Raw genomic sequence first — 17,656 nt, 5'->3', positions numbered from 1 at the left:
GTGTACATGCAGAATCCTGTATAGTTGGTTTTTTTTTTTACTGTTTTCTGAAAATATCTACTTTCTTTGCCCACTTTCTTGTTCTCATTTAGGATGCGTTTGTTGATTTCTTTTTTTAATTTTAAGGTTTATACTTGGCTCATAATAATTGTACATATTTATGTGGTACTTGTTAATATGATTTCCAGTTCTTTCTCCCTCACAAACATAAGGGTTTATTGGAGCTATGTGGCATTTCCTCCCCTCCCCTTTTAGTGATCTCTAATGTACCCTTTTGGCCATGCCAGGATGAGTAAAACTGAAAATCTGGCCCAGTGTCAACATCTGAATCTTACCTGTAGCTTCTGCTTCTCCGTTTGGAAATGATGATAGTTTGAGGATGTTTTGGGTTGAATTGTGAATGCTTTGGCTTACATTCCACTTTGGGAAAAACACTGACGAAGCTAGGACCTATCTTACACTGGCCCTATGTGCACTCCATTCATCACCATAAACATATGTCTGCCATTGTCATGGAAACTTTTGGAAGTTTTGGAACTTGTGAAAATTTGTTCGTTTTCAAAGTGGTGGAAGAGAAGGAAGTTGCTTTTTGAAAAGCAGAAATGTCTCAGAAACAGGCCGTTAGTGGGATTTGTCTGCTGTGTAGACGTATTTCATTCCTTTTATTGTCCTTCCACAAAATTAGATTTGTTTGGGTAGTTAAGAGTCAGAGGTCTCTGGACAGGTTAAAGGCCATCAGGCGTTCACATTTCATTGTGAAATAATCAGTATTCTTCCTGATGCACAGCTGAGATTAGCTGCTTGAGGTAATTTTTGCAGAAAGAAGAAGCAATTGCCTTTGAAGCATTAAAAGATGGAGCTTTGGTAAGATGCTGAAGTTTAGGATTTGCAGGACAAGATGAGGGCACTGGTCTCCTGCAGAAGAGAGGCCTAGGAGCTGAGGGGAGGGGTGCATACAGCGAGATGGGAGAAAGATACACATAGACTCAGCGGATCAACATTTTCTCTGGAGCCAGCGATGCAGCTTTGCAGGAATTCAGAACTGAGCCCAGCACATATCCGAGAGCCTGCTGTGGACAAGGCGTGGGCTGGATCTAGGCTCCTGCCACTAGTTCTGCAGGCCAGGTAGATAGTGGCATAAGTGTCCCCATTTGTGGTGACAGCCTGAGATCTTAAATATGACATCATGTTTTCTTAGGAAAAATGTTTTTATCCCACTTTAAAAATGAACTTTGGGAACGCAATTTATAAATTGGGGCTATTTGTTCTGCAACAATTTCAGTATTTCCAAACCAAGCGAGTTTAGAATAGGCTGAACTGAATGGACTGCGCATCTTGGCCTAGAGTGTAATTTCTTGCCTGAGTTGTAAATCTTAAGAGTCTACAACAGCATTGAGATTTGCTGAGTGATAAGAAGCAAGGGCCTCTCGAAGCCTGAAGATCTAAAATAAACAGAGGAAAAAGAAGTTAGGGAGAGAGAATTAACTTCTTTGAATGCCTGTTATATGCTAGGTGCTGTGCTAAGGTGCCTCACCTATGTCCATAGTTAGTGGGGCATGGCTGCCTGCCCAGCACCCATAAAAAGCACCCAGTACTCCATGCTATTACGTGCTTGGTGCTTGGACATCCAAATGAGGCCTTCTGAGGAAGCTAAACTCTAGACCTTGAAACGGATAGAAAACATTCTTGACAGGGAAGATTACTTAAAAATGTAGGTATTACTATTAATAGAGCAACATTATGGACTCACTAATATAAATAAGAGCACCTTTGCTAGTAAGAAATAATTTGTGTTGGATTATATTATAACGTTTGAGTTGGATGAGTAACATTTAAGCACAGAGGAGAAATTATAAACTAAAAAGCTGCTGTATTGGAATCCAGTGAAAACTGGGCCAGCCAGCTCTGAGGGAGGCCTGTGAGCCAGTAGGCACTAAAGGAGGGGATGTCTGGGGGTGGTGTAGGGACACCTTTGAGAGAGTCAGCTACCCAGTATGGCAGATGGGAAAACAGCTGCGGTCAAAGGAAATTGCAGGATTTCTCTGATCATCTGTGCATAGGTATGACCTTCATGAATAGTTAGCACACTTTTTTTTTTTTTTTTGAGACGGAGTCTCGCTCTTTCGCCCAGGCCGGACTGCAGTGGTGCTATCTTGACTCACTGCAAGCTCCACCTCCCAGGTTCACGCCATTCTCCTGTCTCAGCCTCCCGAGTAGCTGGGACTACAGGCGTCCGCCACCAGGCCCGGCTAATTTTTTTGTATTTTTAGTAGAGACGGGGTTTCACCGTGTTAGCCAGGATGGTCTCGATCTCCTGACCTCGTGATCCACCTGCCTCGGCCTCCCAAAGTGCTGGGATTACAGGCGTGAGCCACCGTGCCCGGCCAGTAAGCACACTTTTAAAGGATGTAATGAATCCTGGGAATATAAAATAAGAGGTTTTTCCAGTGGTAACATCTAAATCCTTACACTGTAAGGTGAATTATGTTGTAGCTTTCATTCACACATTTAATTTTAAAAATAGTTAACAGCAAGAACTTTCTGCCAGACACGCGCCAAGCTCCTGCTGGAGTAAGTGGCGTCAGAGAAGTAGATAGATGTAGAGTCTGACTTGGTTTTACTGTGTTGTGCGTTCCACGCTAAAACACCCTGGAGATTTGGGCATTTCTCCTGAAGAACTGTTTTTGGAACTTGGTTGCTTTGGAAAGTCTTTATCAAACCTTCGGAAGGAAGCTCTTTGTCCCAGTTTGTGAGCAGGTTGCTCGCAGAGAGATGGAACTGCGTCTTTTTCTTGATGGCGTGATCTTATCTCTGGGTGTGCCAGAGCCAATTTCAACATACTTTTGTCTCTTCCCAGTTCAGTCCCCGTCCATTTTTTCCCTTCAGTGTGCTGTCTCAGCCTGTGGAGAAGGGGAAGGGGCAGTCAGAGACAGGACAAAATCAGAGCGCCTTGTTCCCTGGGGGAAGAAAACCCTGTCAGAACAGAGGACGCTGTGCTTTTCATTATAATCTATCAGCTATAAGAAGGAGCTCCGAGGCCTTTGGAAGGGTTGTCCTTCAGAGCCAAATGGTTTATGTCATGGAAAGGCTCATGTTACAAAGGAAAGAGGATTAAAGTAGAATTTGGAGCCCAGCTAAGTACCAAGAAGCTTTTCCATGAGGGAGCCTGTGTTTGGATGGGAAATCGGTATCTCTCTGTTTTGTCTCCTTGTCTCAGCAAAAGCTGATGGAGTTCTTCGTGAGGGATTACTGAGGCTTGTAGAGTCCATTCTGTAAAAGAGGGGTGTAACCATCCTGGTAACCTGAATGTAAGTCTTTCTGCTTGTGGGATGCAGGTTTATGGGTTTAATAAGTTTGTTGTTTTGTCTAAGCATAATATTTGGAATTCATTGTGAGAATAATTTTCAGTTTGTTTGGACTGAACATATCGCTTGCATTTATAAGAATTCCATTCTAGTGAAGCATCCGTCAAGTCTGCCATTAAAATAAGGTGTTGCCACGTTTGGTTCCATTAGGCAGGGACAGGTTTGGTTTGTTTCACAACTTTAAATTTCCAGTGTGATGGGAGGAAGGAGCGGGGAGAGAAGTGAGTCAAACATCCTACTTGCAATTGCAAATGAAGGCAGGAGATTTAAAACTAAAGGGCATACTCCCTGGCCTAAATAGAAAAAGATGTCAGGAAGCACTGTTACTTTTAAAATGACAGAGAAGAGGCTTTTAGTGTCTAGGCAGATTACAAAGCTAACTAGACTGAGATGGATTATTCATGCATTTCTATCCTTAGACCCCAAGGAAAACTCAAGGTATAGCTGTGGAGGCATCTGAATTGAGATTCGTTTGATCTCAGGGATTTTTTCTTATGCAGTTTAGCAATACATATCTATTAAAATAAACAATGAAATGTTTTTGTACCAGAATCGAGATAGTCACATTCCTTTATAGGGAATGAATAGTCTTTAGAGTTGTAGCTTGACCGGTATTGGAAATAACAAGAAAACTTCCTTGATTGGAAATTTGTAGAGAATGCCTTTAATTAGCTGATACAGAATAAAGCCTTTATTTAGCAATTGGACATTTTGCTTTGACGAAGCTGCTGTTCTGGGGGTGATTGTGAGGATGATTTCTCCTAGAAACTTCTAATTTTTTTTTAAAGCTAAGTCTGTTGGACTTTGGCTTGAAAACATGTTCCATGCAGATGTAAAATAAGTACATCGAACCATGGCAGAACTTGGAATCCACAGGTAACAGAAGCGTACATTTGTCATCGCGCAGGCCGGAGGGTAAGGGCCAAGTAGAAGCTGTCTCTGGACCAGGGAGGGACTTGGCAGCTGAAGAAAGCTTTAGTTTGATAGTGAAACTTGCGTTTTGTGAAACAGGTTTCAAGCACCCATGTCTATGTAGCCTGCATCTGGGCTGTCGCTTGAATTCCTTTTTCTTTTTTTTTTTTTTGGTCAAATTTTTCCCCTTCCTCCACCCTGTCACTGTCAAGAAACAATTGACTCCTCTATAGAACTTTCTTTTTTGACAGCTTGTCACCTTAACCCTCCTTCTCCTAGGTCCTTCCTGGAAATTCTGTCGGTGGTAGCTTTCTCAAACTGTCTTTTCGACCAGTTTTGCTACTTGGAAACTAAAGCAGATTGCTGGACTGTGACCTGCCATTATTAGTAGTAACTGAACTTACCCAGCATAGCAATTTCAAGGTGGCATGGGGGCTTGGAGTTCAGATTTCTTTTATGTGGAGCTCTTCTGCCCACAAGACCCTCAATCCTTTAGTAAATACAGGGCACTCCCTACATTAACTTAGGGATTTTGCTTTTAGCTTTTCCTTGTAAATGAAAGAGAACTTCTGACTGGAAGGCAGCCTGCCCGCCAGATCTTCCTTTCTGGCCCATGGGCCTGCCTGCCGTGTTCCGTGCCTGGTGAGGATGGAATGTGGCCTGTGTGCCTTGTGTCACACCTGCATCCAGTTCTGCATATTTCAGAGCAAACATTGTACTTGTTTGGAACAACAGGTGCCAAATCACTGTATATGCCAAGTGTCCTTAGGTTCACCAGCTCCTGCTTACAGGACCGTGACACAGGGGAGAACCGTGTGCAGGTACCTCCAGAGTGGTTTTTTTTTCTGTCTGTCTTTTTATCTCTGTGACTTTTTCCCTGGCTCCCTGCACTCCACAGAAACCAAGCCCACATGTGGGCGGTGTGGGAAGGTGGTGCTGAGGCAACAGCCAGGCTGCTGACTCGTCCTTGTTTTTCTTCAGGGAAACGCCCCACATAGATGTGGGAAGATTTCAAGTTAGTGCCTCTCTATTCCCACATCTCTGTCCTCCCTGCCCGCCTCCTGCCAATTCTTTTTCTTTTCCCTTGATGGTGATTGGATAGCCTGAGAAATAACACAAATGCTGGCTGCCGCTGAAAGTCTTTTATTTCTTGGGGGGCAGCATTCTGCCCTGGGAGAGGCTGGTCTCCTCCCACCATCAGAGCAGGCGTGTTGGGGTTCTCTCAGTGGGAATGGGTTCTGCTTCTGAGTCTGTGACTCAGTCCCCAGTACCTTCTTGGGCCTCACGAATTAATGGAGCCCGCACACATGGAGGACTAGCAGGGGACCACGAGGCCCAGACAGAAGGAAGGTCATCAGTGTTTGTTTATTTTGGGTTGGGGAAGGAATGCTATGATGATTGTCTGCTGTATCATTACTTAGTAAAATGTTCCTGGCTAATTCAACTTTGATTTGTTAGTTTAAACTATTTCCCACTCTACTGACTTCAGCTGAATTCTGTAACTGTATATAAATGTCTTAGAAAATGGTGATTTCATTCTCTTTAGTGCTGTTGGATTCAGAGTTAGAATAAACTACATTATGGACCTCACATTTTAATTTTGATTGTTAGATTTCTATGAACTGTCTTAGAGCAATCTTTCTGACTGATTTAGATAATTAAATTAGAAACTTCCCTAGGGTTTCTACATTCAATTTAGTAGATAGGTTACTTTCTGAAATGATATGTCAGAATTTGACTAAGTTGAATTTAAATAAATACTAAGATGGGTTAAAATGATAAAAACTCCCAGAGGCAACTGGGCCTGTGTCCACGACCGCTGCTACTGTCTCATGGAGCCACATCACCAGCTGGACTCATGACTTGTGTGAAGTCAAATAGGAAGTTTGGAACAGCCTAGCTATTTGGTTCGAAATGTAGAGACCTTTAATTTCATGCCTCATGACCAAAAAACAACCTGCTCAGAACCATTTGGGGTTCGCCCTTTTCTCTAAGTTCGTCTACTTCACCAAACAATTTTTCCACAAGGTGCTTCTCTGGCTCTCTATCCGTCACTGTCGCAGTGTGGTTTTGAGAAAAGAGCCTTGAGGTTGGAGTCAGGAGACTTGGGTCCTGGCCTTGGCTTTGTCACCTGTTTAACTGTGTGTCTTTTGCCATCTATATCTTCAAAGCCTGAGGCTCAATCACAGCTTGACACTGTCTCTTGAGTTCAAAGATATTGAAAGCCAGAGACTACGTGCTGTGTGATATTCTCGTGAAAGGTGAATGTTTTTAGGGTAGGCAGTGAGGATAAGTGCATTTTGGGAATGTAAAACTTTTTTTGGTGACCAACTTTCTGAAGCATCTTCCACAGTTAAATCAACCTACATTACTTTTTTCTTTTCTTCCTTCTAGCAGATATTTTCTTGATATATTTACCAGGCAGTTGGAACTCACTTGAAGCTTTTTAGTTGGGCGTGATAATACACACATGACAGCAGGCGATACTGACGTGGGCCAGCAGGCACTCTCAGCTCTACGGGCTGGTGCTTCCAGAAGCCTGCTGTGGATCACCCTCTGATTCACAAAAGCAAAACACTTCCTCAAAGTTTTTATTTTCTCTCTCTCATTATTGACCAATTTGACTGTTTTCTAACATCCAGGAAATTCTATGCAAGGTGATCACTCTGTTGCTACCCTGTGGAAGAACTGGCTTAGGAAGTCATGTTGCAGGGAGTCAGCTTCCCGAACTATACATTCATTCATTGAGCGAATTGTTCATTGCACTTCTCTATGTAAGCACTGCAGAGGAATAAGAAAATGACTGAAGCATAAAGCCTGACCTCAGAGGAGATTACACTGTGTATTCTGGTCCATATTGTAAGTGACGGTAAAAACATGCTCTTAAGATTTCCAGGGACATGGACTTTCAGCTGAGGGAATCCCCAAAGTCTTTGCTGGAGCTGCAGAATATTTTTGCAAAAGATGTTTGATTGGGTCTTATTTCTTTTTCCTTATCTTTCCCCTCATAGAGTCGCTGTTGTGAATGTAAGTGGAAAAGGGGCAGCTGGAACAGCTTAGTCTGAGGAGGTGCTTTCACCTTCTAAGGCCTGTGTAGTACAGAAGCAACAGCTGCAGACTTGTCTTCTGCAGCCCTAAGTCACAGAGGAGTCTGAAGTCACGGACATTACCACATCTGTAAATGCACCATTGAAGGGATAAACCTGTATTTATCAAATAAAAATTGTTAGGTACCTGCAGCTTCTGTAACAGAAAGATAGTCACTGGAGATAGCAATTGAAAACTAAAAGTGAATACACACAATAGAAAACCAGGTCATAGCCTGTGAGGTGGGTTTATCTCTACCCTGGCACTTACCTTGTATATCTCAGTGTATCTCAGGCAGTCTCTAAATACTATAATCTTTTCTGAAATGATTCAGGGGATATAAATAGTCAACTTAAGTATTCAGCAAATATTTACTGTTCAGTATGTGTAAAATACTGCTTGGCATTTTGGATTCTACCCAGATGACCTAGGAGTTCAAGTCAGCTTAAAAGAAAGATATAAACACAGGCCGGGCGCGGTGGCTCTTGCCGGTAATCCCAGCGCTTTGGGAGGCCGAGACGGGTGTATCACCTGAGATCAGGAGTTCGAGACCAGCCTGACCAACGTGGTGAAACTCCGTCTCTAGTAAATACAAAAAAAAAAAAAAAATTATCTGAGTGTGGTGATGCGTGCCTGTAATCTCAGCTACTTGGGAGACTGAGGCAGGAAAATCGCTTGAACCCAGGAGTTGGAGGTTGCAGTGAGCCGAGATTGCACCATTGCATTCCAGCCTGGGCAACAAGAAAAAAAACTCCGTCTCAAAAAACAAAAAAACAAAAAATAATAAACACAAATAACTTGTGGATTTGGACAAGTTACCTAACCTCTAAGTCTTGGTTTCCTCATCTATAAAATGGGTCCAAAATAGTACCAATTTCATAGGTGTTTTTGAGGGTCAAAGAATGGTATAAAAGTAGCACAAATACCACAGCAGCATGTAGTTTTATTTGGCTGGAGTTTAGGAAAGTGAGTCATTCGTCCAGGAAATGTGTATTTCTTATTGGCCAGGCACTGCCAAGATGCTCTTGGAATGGAAAGATGAGTAATCCATGACCCAAAACTCAGAACTCAGTGGGAAGATTGCACTCTAGTAAGCGTAGGGGTGCAGGTGACACGAAGGAAGGGAACCTCACTTGGAATAGGAAGATTCGTCACACTTCTCAAGTGACCCTCGGCGGGGGTGGTGGTGGGGGTTCCTAAAGGATAGTGGGAACCAGGCTGGCATGCAGAACCCAGAATGAGCTGTGACCTTTGATGTCTTCTGAGCCAGGAGTGGTGGGGACTGCAGAGGAAGGCCCTGGGGTGCCCTCGCAAGGAGCTTGTCTCCAATCCGTGGGGTCTGTGGACCAAGGGTCTTGGGGTTGGAGGTTCGTTGAGGCTGTGTAATGTTGTGACCCCAAGGGTCTTGGGGTTGGAGGTTCTTTGAGGCTGTGTAATGTGTTTTCAAGTCAGTGATGAGACTTTTTAGTCAGAAGCATATCCTGCATGCCACCAGAGTCAAATGCTGCCAGGAGACGTCAGTGCCAGGGTGTGCGCTTAGGTTTGGGGTTGAGGCCAGATAAAGGCCACATGAGGTCTTGGGGTGCTGGGTGATCAGACGTTTTGCAGTCATTTGAATAGAGTGGCATTTCTCAGACTCAGATCTGGGTATATTTTTAGGGGTGAAGCAACTTTTGCCTTTTAAAGAGGATGTGTGTAGTATTCACATTTGGGAAATACCGTTACAGGTGGGGTACAAAGTATGGCTGGAAAGGTGGATTGGAGTCACATAAATAGCTTGAATGCTAAGGAATGTTGTCTTTTTCACATAGACTGTGGTAAGCTACTGCAAATGTTTAGGAATACATTATTAAGATTCTGAAGTGACACTAATATTTGGCAATTGCCTAATATTAAGTAATCTGTCTCTTTTTCATTTCATTGCCTGATTTGTAGCCATTTTATTGTTTAGGGGGTCCTCTACTAGAGGTTGGAAGAAAATGTTTAATTTCTGTAACTTTATATTAGCTCTTTTTATTGTTTGTGTTTATTTGGTGGGGGGGCACTGTTATGTATTTAAAGTTTTATGAGGATTTGAAACTTGTTGAAATAAGATTTGGAGACAGTATGTAGATTTTGTATGCCCGTCGTTTTTCTGTCTCTCATTACTAGTATTTAATTCAGTACCATTTAATAACAGATAATAATAAACACTGGAAGAAATTTTTTTTTTCAGACGAAGTCTTGCTCTGTCACTCAGGCTGGAGTGCAGTGGCATGATCTCAGCTCACTGCAACCTCCGCCTCCGGGGATCAAGCAATTCTCGTGCCTCAGCCTCCCGACTAACTGGGATTATAGGCATGCGCCACCTCACTCAGCTAAGTTTTTATATTTTTGTTAGAGACAGGGTTTCACCATGTTGGCCAGGCTGGTCTCAAATTCCTGGCCTCAAGTGATCTGCCCACCTCGGCCTCCCAAAGTGCTGGGATTAACAGGCATGAGCCACCACATCCAGCTGGAATAAATTTTTAAAATGAACAACATCCCTGCCTTCAAGGGACCTAGGGAACTTACTAACTGCAGTGTTACAGGGACAGGAGTTAAACAGAGGTGAATGTTAAGGTTCTCACTCCGTCCTCCGTGTCCTTGATCTGGGTGATGACCTTGACCGAGGCAATGAGAGTATAGAGAAGTGGCCATTTCCCTAAAGAATCTCATAGTCTGGTGTATTAGTCCATTTTCATGCTGCTGATAAAGACATACCCGAGACTGGGTAATTTATAAATAAAAAGAGATTTAATGGACTCACAGTTCCATGTGGCTGGGGAGGCCTCAAAATCATGGTGGAAGGCGAAAGCCACGTCCTCCATGGCAGCCAGCAAGAGAGAATGAGAGCCAAGCAAAAGGGGAAACCCCTTATAAAACCATCAGATCTCATGGGACTTATTCACTACCACGAGAACAGTATGGGGGAAATCGCCCCCATGATTCAGTTATCTCCCACAGGGTCCCTCCCTCAACACGTGGGAGTTATGGGAGCTACAATTCAAGATGAGATTTGGGTGGGGACACAGCCAAACCATATCATCTGTCCTCACAGGGAGTTTGAGGGAAGGAAAAAGCTACTTAGTCCAACTTGGTAAGTGGTAAAAGGGAGCTATACATAGAGTGCAGGGGACACAGCTGAGAGCGTGAGGGATTCCCTTTGGGCAGATGAGGGGATGGTGATGAGAAAGGGTGTATCCGCTGGTGCTGGATCTTTATCCATAAGGGAAATATATGTCAGTAGACGATGGAGGAAAGGGTATTTTAAAATTCAGGGGCAGAGAAAATGAAGATCCCCAGAGTTTGGAAGTGCCTGTAAAGGAGATGTGAACGAGAATGGACATTTGGAGCTGGATTTTGGAAGGCCTTGAGAATTTGGATTCCTGCCTTCACACTGCAGAGAACCACTGAAGGCTATTAGTGGTTTTTCCTAGCTAGGCTCTTTCATTTTCCCAAGCACTGAGATGATGCTGCCTCGATGAGCACCTGTGACATCTCACTTGGTCTTATGAACTTACTCTATTTTAGTTTGAAAATCAGGTCTTTAAAAAGGAAACCAGCCGGGCATGGTGGCTCATGCCTGTAATCCCAGCACTTTGGGAGGCCGAGGCAGATGGATCACCTGAGGTCAGGAGTTTGAGACCAGCCTGGCCAACATGGTGACGCCCCGTCTCTACTAAAAATACAAAGATTAGCCAGGTGTGGTGACGGGCACCTGTAATCCCAGCTACATGGGAGGCTGAGGCAGAAGAATCACTTCAACCCGGGAGGCGGAGGTTGCAGTGAGCTGAGATCGCGCCATTGCACTCCAGCCTAGGCAACAAGTGCAAAACTCCCTCTCAAAAAAAAAAAATTCAAAAATTAGCCAGATGTAGTGGTGCGCGCCTATAATCCTAGCTACTCAGGAGGCTGAGGCACGAGAATCGCTTGAACCCGGGAGGTGGAGGTTGCAGTGAGCCGAGATCGCGCCACTGCATTCCAGCCTGGGCAAGACTCTCTCTCAAAAAAAAAAAAAAAAAAAAGGAAACCTTATCCAAACTGTCATAAAGTTGCTTCATATTAGTCTTAATGGATCTAAATGTTCAATTTTTTTTTTTTTACTCTAAAGACAGGGTCTCACTCTGTTGCCCAGGCTGGAGTGCAGTGGCATGACACAGCTCACTGCAGCCTCTGCCTCCTAGGCTCAAGCCATACTCCCGCCTCGGCCTCCCAAGTAGCTGGGACTACAGGCGCACACCACCATGCCCCGCTAATTTATTTTATTTTCTGTTTTAGAGACAGGGTCTCGCTATGTTGCCCAGGGTGGTCTCAAACTCCTGGACTCAAGCAATCCTCCCACCTACAGGCGTGAGCCACTGCCTGGCCAGTGCTCAAATTTTGAAATTGTTTTATTCTACTCAGTTGGGCAAACTATATTATGAAAGTCTTATGGAAATTATTTTCAGCATCATAGCAGCAACGTTACAAAACCATGTAAAATTCTACCTAAATTTCTCAGTGGAAAAAAAAATTAAGACTAATATTTGGATGTTGGATTATTTTCTTATAGGTGAATGATAATACAGAATGAGTATTACTGTCATTGTGGTAATTTTTAAAGAGTAACAGCCTTTTTGCTAGTTCATGAAAAATACCCTGATATGTATTAAACATTTGCAACCCTTAGCTCCTGACTTCACCACTTGATGTTTTTGTAACTTTTGACTCATGGACTCCAAGTGCTTTGTTCATGCATTCTTCTCTGTGAATTAGGAGATTTAAAAATATTTCTATAATTTCTCTCCACAAATTAAATTCACTTGTTAAAGTTCACGTTCCTGACTGCTCTCTTTAGACTGGACAGTTAGCAAGCTTTACTGGAATTGTGTCTTGGTTTGCGGTGTTGATAAAAGCTCGAAAGGAGTGGGTGTTGGGGGTTTTATAGAATTGATTCTCGGTTACTTTCCCTATCCCTGCTGTGCAATGAACCTCTGATGGTGATCTGTGTTTTGAGCACACTGGGTTTGGTGGGTTTTTTTTTTTTTTTTTTGCCTTTTTCCTCCTTGTTTTCTCTTTGAGGACTAACTTGGCAGACGCAGCCAGGTGTGAACAGCGCTTATGTGGCTGCCGCGGTGCTTCCTGGAAGAATCATTATAAATTCGTTCAAGATCTGATTTCTTGTTGGTTTCTGTGCTTGTGAGCATTTAGAATAAAAGTCTGTATCAGTTAATCCTTTGATTATGTAAATCATTTTATTTTGTTTTCCTCTCATTTTCAAACTGAGGTTTGAAAACCAAAAAAAAAAAAAAAAAGAATTAAATATTTTGAAACATTCTAAGTGCATAAATTCTTGGTCAGGAATGAGGAACTGTCCTTAGAAAAATGGGCTAGACATTTAAAAAGGAATCTTGTAGAGCACCTTGGCCTGTTCAGCAGTTTATGTTTGTGGTTAGTTTTTTTCTCTTCCAATAATTTGGGTGGGAATAGTAGTTGCTCATCTTTTGAGATTAATGTTCTAATTATTTGAATACAAATGTTTTCTCTCAAAATAAGTGGGAAGGAAGTATGAAAACAGAAAAGGTCATCTTTTGAGTTCTTAAAGTTTTATGTCAGAGATCTTCACATCTTTCTAGAGAAGGAAGGTTGTAAATCATTCAGCCTACTCCGATTCTGAAATGGGGCTTTTTAAGCGTGAATGCATTCCCGTATGTTTTATAGAGGAGGAGCTGGATGTGTCCTCATTCATCTTACTTTTTACCTCTTTCCCATCCTCTGTAAAGATAGTGGAGTGTTTTCTGTAATCACAGTGATAATTTGTCTGCAGGATAGGAATGGTCCGAGCCTGGTTTTACCTGGATTTGGGTGAACAGCCCTGTGGTCTTGCTCACTCGGGGCTGCCCATTAGGTAGAATCCATGGGAAGTGTTAAAACTGAGGAACAAAGTGTGCCCATCTTGTTGCTCCCACTGGACCCAAGGGAGAGCTCTGGCTTGTGTTTCTACACTCGCCATATGTGTATGCCAGCAGCTTTTTAACATTAAACAAAACTGTTCAGTTGCAGACTAAAGAAGGCCACCCTCCTAACCGTAAAGCTCCCCGGAAGCTGCACTTCTCCCTCAGAACTTACCTGGTCCCCTCCATGAGTGTGGGCTGGGCTGATAGGGACAGTGTGTTTCCACAGGCGAGTGACGCATGGGCACAGCACACACTGGATGTCTTGCCAGGAAGTCGCTTATGCGGAAAGTGGAAATACTCAATTACAAACAGGGAAATACACCTCCTCCCTATTTACTCCATCGTGATGATGTAAGGATAAATTAATGTCCAAGCAACTTAGAGGATGGTTTAGATCACTGGTCAGCAGACGACAGCTCTGAGGCGCGGGCCAGCTAGCTGCCTGCTTATATAAATCAAGTTTTATCGAAACACGACCACACTCATATCCGTGGCTGCTTTTACACTATTACTGCAGAGTCGAGTAGTTGCATATGACCTACGGATGTGAAAATAATGTCGGGCCCTTTACAGAAAAATAGTCGCTTCTGATTTAGATAAGGGTATGAAAAGATATTTTATATATCTACATTTTACTTATTCTTAGCTATACTTACTTACTACCCAGTATGCATTTTCCTCCTTTTATTAAAAGCATGCGATAAGCATATGTTATGAGCCAGGCGTGAGACATAGAGATGATTAAGACAGGGTCTTCTCAAGGACATTGCCATTTAGTGAGGAAAACATCACATCATGCCTTGTCCTGTGGTTCAGAGTTACAACTTCAGCCTTCAGCTGAACACACAAGTTCATCCACAAATGCAAATCCCTATGAAATCAAACATAACATGAGTAATAAAAATAAGCGGGAGAGTTTAATGTGTGTGTACTTGTTTATTTTTGTGGTTAATATCTTAAGAACTCTTGAGTATTTGAGGATTTGCATGACCTTATTGAATAGCAGGGTTGAACAAAATGGCTTTAACCTAGATCTTTCTGTTGATTACATGAATATTCTTATTTGATAGGGCTGTGCCTCTGTAAAAATTTTGTTTAATGTTAAAAACTTGCTGGCATACATATAAATACATATAAAAATATCTTAACTCTTTAAGGAAAGGAAACCATGTATTGGAACTTGCTTTAATAATCTCAGAATTTTGGAGCCAAGGTAAACCTTTTGTGGATCACAGTGTATAAGCAGCTAGAAGACTAATCACGTTACCGCAGTGGTTTCTATCTTGGCCAATCACTCGAATTACTCGAATTTGGTAGGAAGCACCAAAAAAACAGTCCCAGCATCTCAAACCCATTCCAGGACAATGAAATCAGAATCTCTGGGGTGTAGCCAGGACATCTGACATCCGTATGTTTTAAAGTCCTGCCAGGCGATTCTAATTCAGTCAGAGTTGTGAGGCACTGTTGTACAGACAGGATTCTGAAACTTTAGTGTGCATAGAATTAGCTGGAGAGCTTGTTAACCTCCCGCTTCACTCTCCCTGAGTTTTCGGATTCAGTGAGTCTGGGGTGGGCACCAGGATCTTCATTTCCAACAAGTTCCCTCGTGCTGATGCTCCTGGCATCACACTTTGAGAGCCATTGCCGTATGAGATTCTTAAGTTTTACATAAGTAGTTACTGTGATGACTTTAACTGGCAACTTACTTGGTATTTTTAAACTAATATGACTTATAAAAAGTTGATAGGTAAATGTATTACACAAAATTATTGTCACCAGTAAAAACAGTATGGATATAGGATTCATCCTTTGTCAATATAAGTATATAATCATAGACGTCCAGAGGTAGTCATCTAGAGATCCACGAACTCACCCTGCCCTTTGACAGGTAAGGACCCTTGCACTGGGTCGCAGTGCTAGTTAGGGGCCAGCTCAGATGCTTTGATGTTCAGACCTAAGCGGCTGGGCACGTGGCTCCCCTTGTAGACTTTGGTTGAGGGTGAAACCCAGCACGTATGTCCCCTCCACACCAGCATATCCCCTTGATCGTCTGTGTTCTTACCTGGGATCCTTTCCTAAGAGCAGGGGCATCGTGAGCACCGGCCCCATCTTCTCTTTGGCATCTTCGGCCCACTGTTCTTGTCTCTCATGTTCCTGGCCTGCAGTGCTTACGTTGCACAGCTTTGTCACTTTCTCCTGGGATGTTTGTGTATTTATCTAGGCAAGGTAGCATTTTTTTTTTTAATGCTGAATTAGGACCATTGTAAACTTTCTTTAATACATTTAGAAAACTGCCAAGTTTGGGAAGAATTGATTTTTTAGAATAAGAGAGAAATGTGTATCAGTAAGAGACTGCAAATCATCACGAATGCACACCAGCATGGGCAAAGCTGTGCCGATGCTCCATGTTTGCCCCGATCCTGGGATTTGGCCCCTGCTCATTTCTTTTTTGAATAGAAACTTGAAACTGGGAAGCAAGGGGAGGTTAGGTTTCGGGTTGGATTACTGTGAAATCTTCTTGTAAAGGGAATATCACTTCCTGGAATCGTGAGGATGAAGTCGAACTTTCCCAGGCAGCTGTTTTTGAACTAGGAATTGAGCCACGTGGCCTAGAATGACAGAAAAAATTCGGATTTTCCATTGGTTGTAAATTGAAAAATATATGGTGGTTTAGTTACTTTGCTTAGTTGTTTGCATGGACTTTTTTTTTTTTTTTAAACCTGAATGCATTCCACAGACTCTCCTTACCTCTGATTTGTGGATTTAGAGACTGTACTTGAAGTGTTTAAAAAAAAAAATGTGGCCGGGAGTGGTGACTCACACCTGTAATCTGAGCACTTTGGGAGGCCGAGGTGGGCAGATCATGAGGTCAGGAGTTCGAGACCAGCCTGGCCAATATAGTGAAACCCTGTCTCTACTAAAAATACAAAATTAGCCAGGTGTGGTGGTGCAAGCCTGTAATCCCGGCTACCCAGGAGGCTGGGGCAGGAGAATCGCTTGAACCCAGGAGGCGGAGGTTGCAGGGTTGCTGTGAGCCGAGATTGTGCCATTGCACTCCAGCCTGGGCAACAAGAGCAAAACTTCATCTCAAAAAAAAAAAAGTTACTATAGCTGCCCCCCAACCCCATTATAACTTAAATTTGTCCCCATCTGCCCTAGTTCAGCCAGTGACACCCAGTGCTGCTTGTGGTGGACCCATTCTTGGCTGTTGACCCAGGGGCTAGAAGGAATCTTCCCCTGTCAGCTCACGAGGTTGGGTCTGAAATGGGCCAGTCTTAGTTTTAAAAACTGTAATTCCAATAATGTCCACTATGTGGTGCACATGCATCCGCAGTAAATTCTAAAACTAGTTGAAAGGGAGCTCAAAAACATTTTTAAAATCCACAGTGATAAAAATAGTGGGGAAATGGCACATGTTTATTTGCTGTACACTGGGTTCCTCTTAAGTAGCAGCTTCCAATGTCATATTCATAATGTGACTCAGCTTATTTTAACTTTTGAGAAAATGTGCGGGAGATAACTGATTTGGAGCCCAGGAGAGGAGAGAAGGGTGTGACATCTCCTGCCTTCCATTTCGAAGGTGGGGGATCCCCCTGGATGGGTTCTCGCCAGCTTAGTGCATTGCTCAGGCACATGCTAGCAGCTGGAGTGAGTGTAGCTGGTGCTAACCTACTGCACTTGGAAGTCATCTTTAAATATTGTCCTTGTGGGCTGGGTGTGGTAGCTCCTGCCTGTAATCCCAGCACTTTGGGAGGCCAAGATGGTAGGATTGCTTGAGCTCAGGAGTTGGAGACCAGCCTGGGCAACATAGTGGAACCCTGTCTCTAAAAAAAAAAAATACGAAAATTACCTGGGCATGGTGGCGCACACCTGTGATCCCAGCTAGTTGGAAGGCCGAGGTGGGAGCATGGCTTGAATCCAGAAGGCAAAGGTTGCAGTGAGCTGAGATCACACCACCACACTCCAGCCTGGGTGACAGAGCCAGACTGTCTCAAAAAAAAAAAAAAAAAATTGCTCCTGTGGGAAGTGGTGGCTTGGGCACTGATAGGAAAGCAGACTTTTGAAACTGTGGGTTGAGAAGCTCAAAGTCTGGTTTAGACAGTTTCTCTGAAGTAATTTCATGATTGAATAGTAGAACTGTTGCTTAAGGAATTGGATTCTTCGTTTCTCTCATGGAAATAGACCCACCAGCATAACATCTTCCCGGGTTATTCTAGGGAGTTTTGACCACATCTGTGTGGAACTTCTTGAATGAGGAACACATTCCTGGGTGTTTAGTGATCGTTAAGTTCTCAGCCTATTAACAAACGTTACCACTTTTGTCTTAGGTTTAAT

At 43.1% G+C, this 17,656-nt stretch overlaps 1 protein-coding gene across 1 annotated transcript in view; it reads left to right on the top strand.

Annotated features, from left to right (window-relative positions):
* Positions 1-17,656, top strand: part of GRHL1 (grainyhead like transcription factor 1) — a 50,125-nt gene that overhangs the window by 16,071 nt on the left and 16,398 nt on the right. The window lies entirely within an intron of this gene.

This window comes from Pan paniscus, chromosome 12 (assembly GCF_029289425.2).
Source record: "Pan paniscus chromosome 12, NHGRI_mPanPan1-v2.0_pri, whole genome shotgun sequence".
NCBI classification, from domain to species: domain Eukaryota; kingdom Metazoa; phylum Chordata; class Mammalia; order Primates; family Hominidae; genus Pan; species Pan paniscus.
The sequence above is the reverse complement of the archived record's forward strand: the minus strand, read 5'-3'. Positions and strand labels throughout refer to the sequence as shown.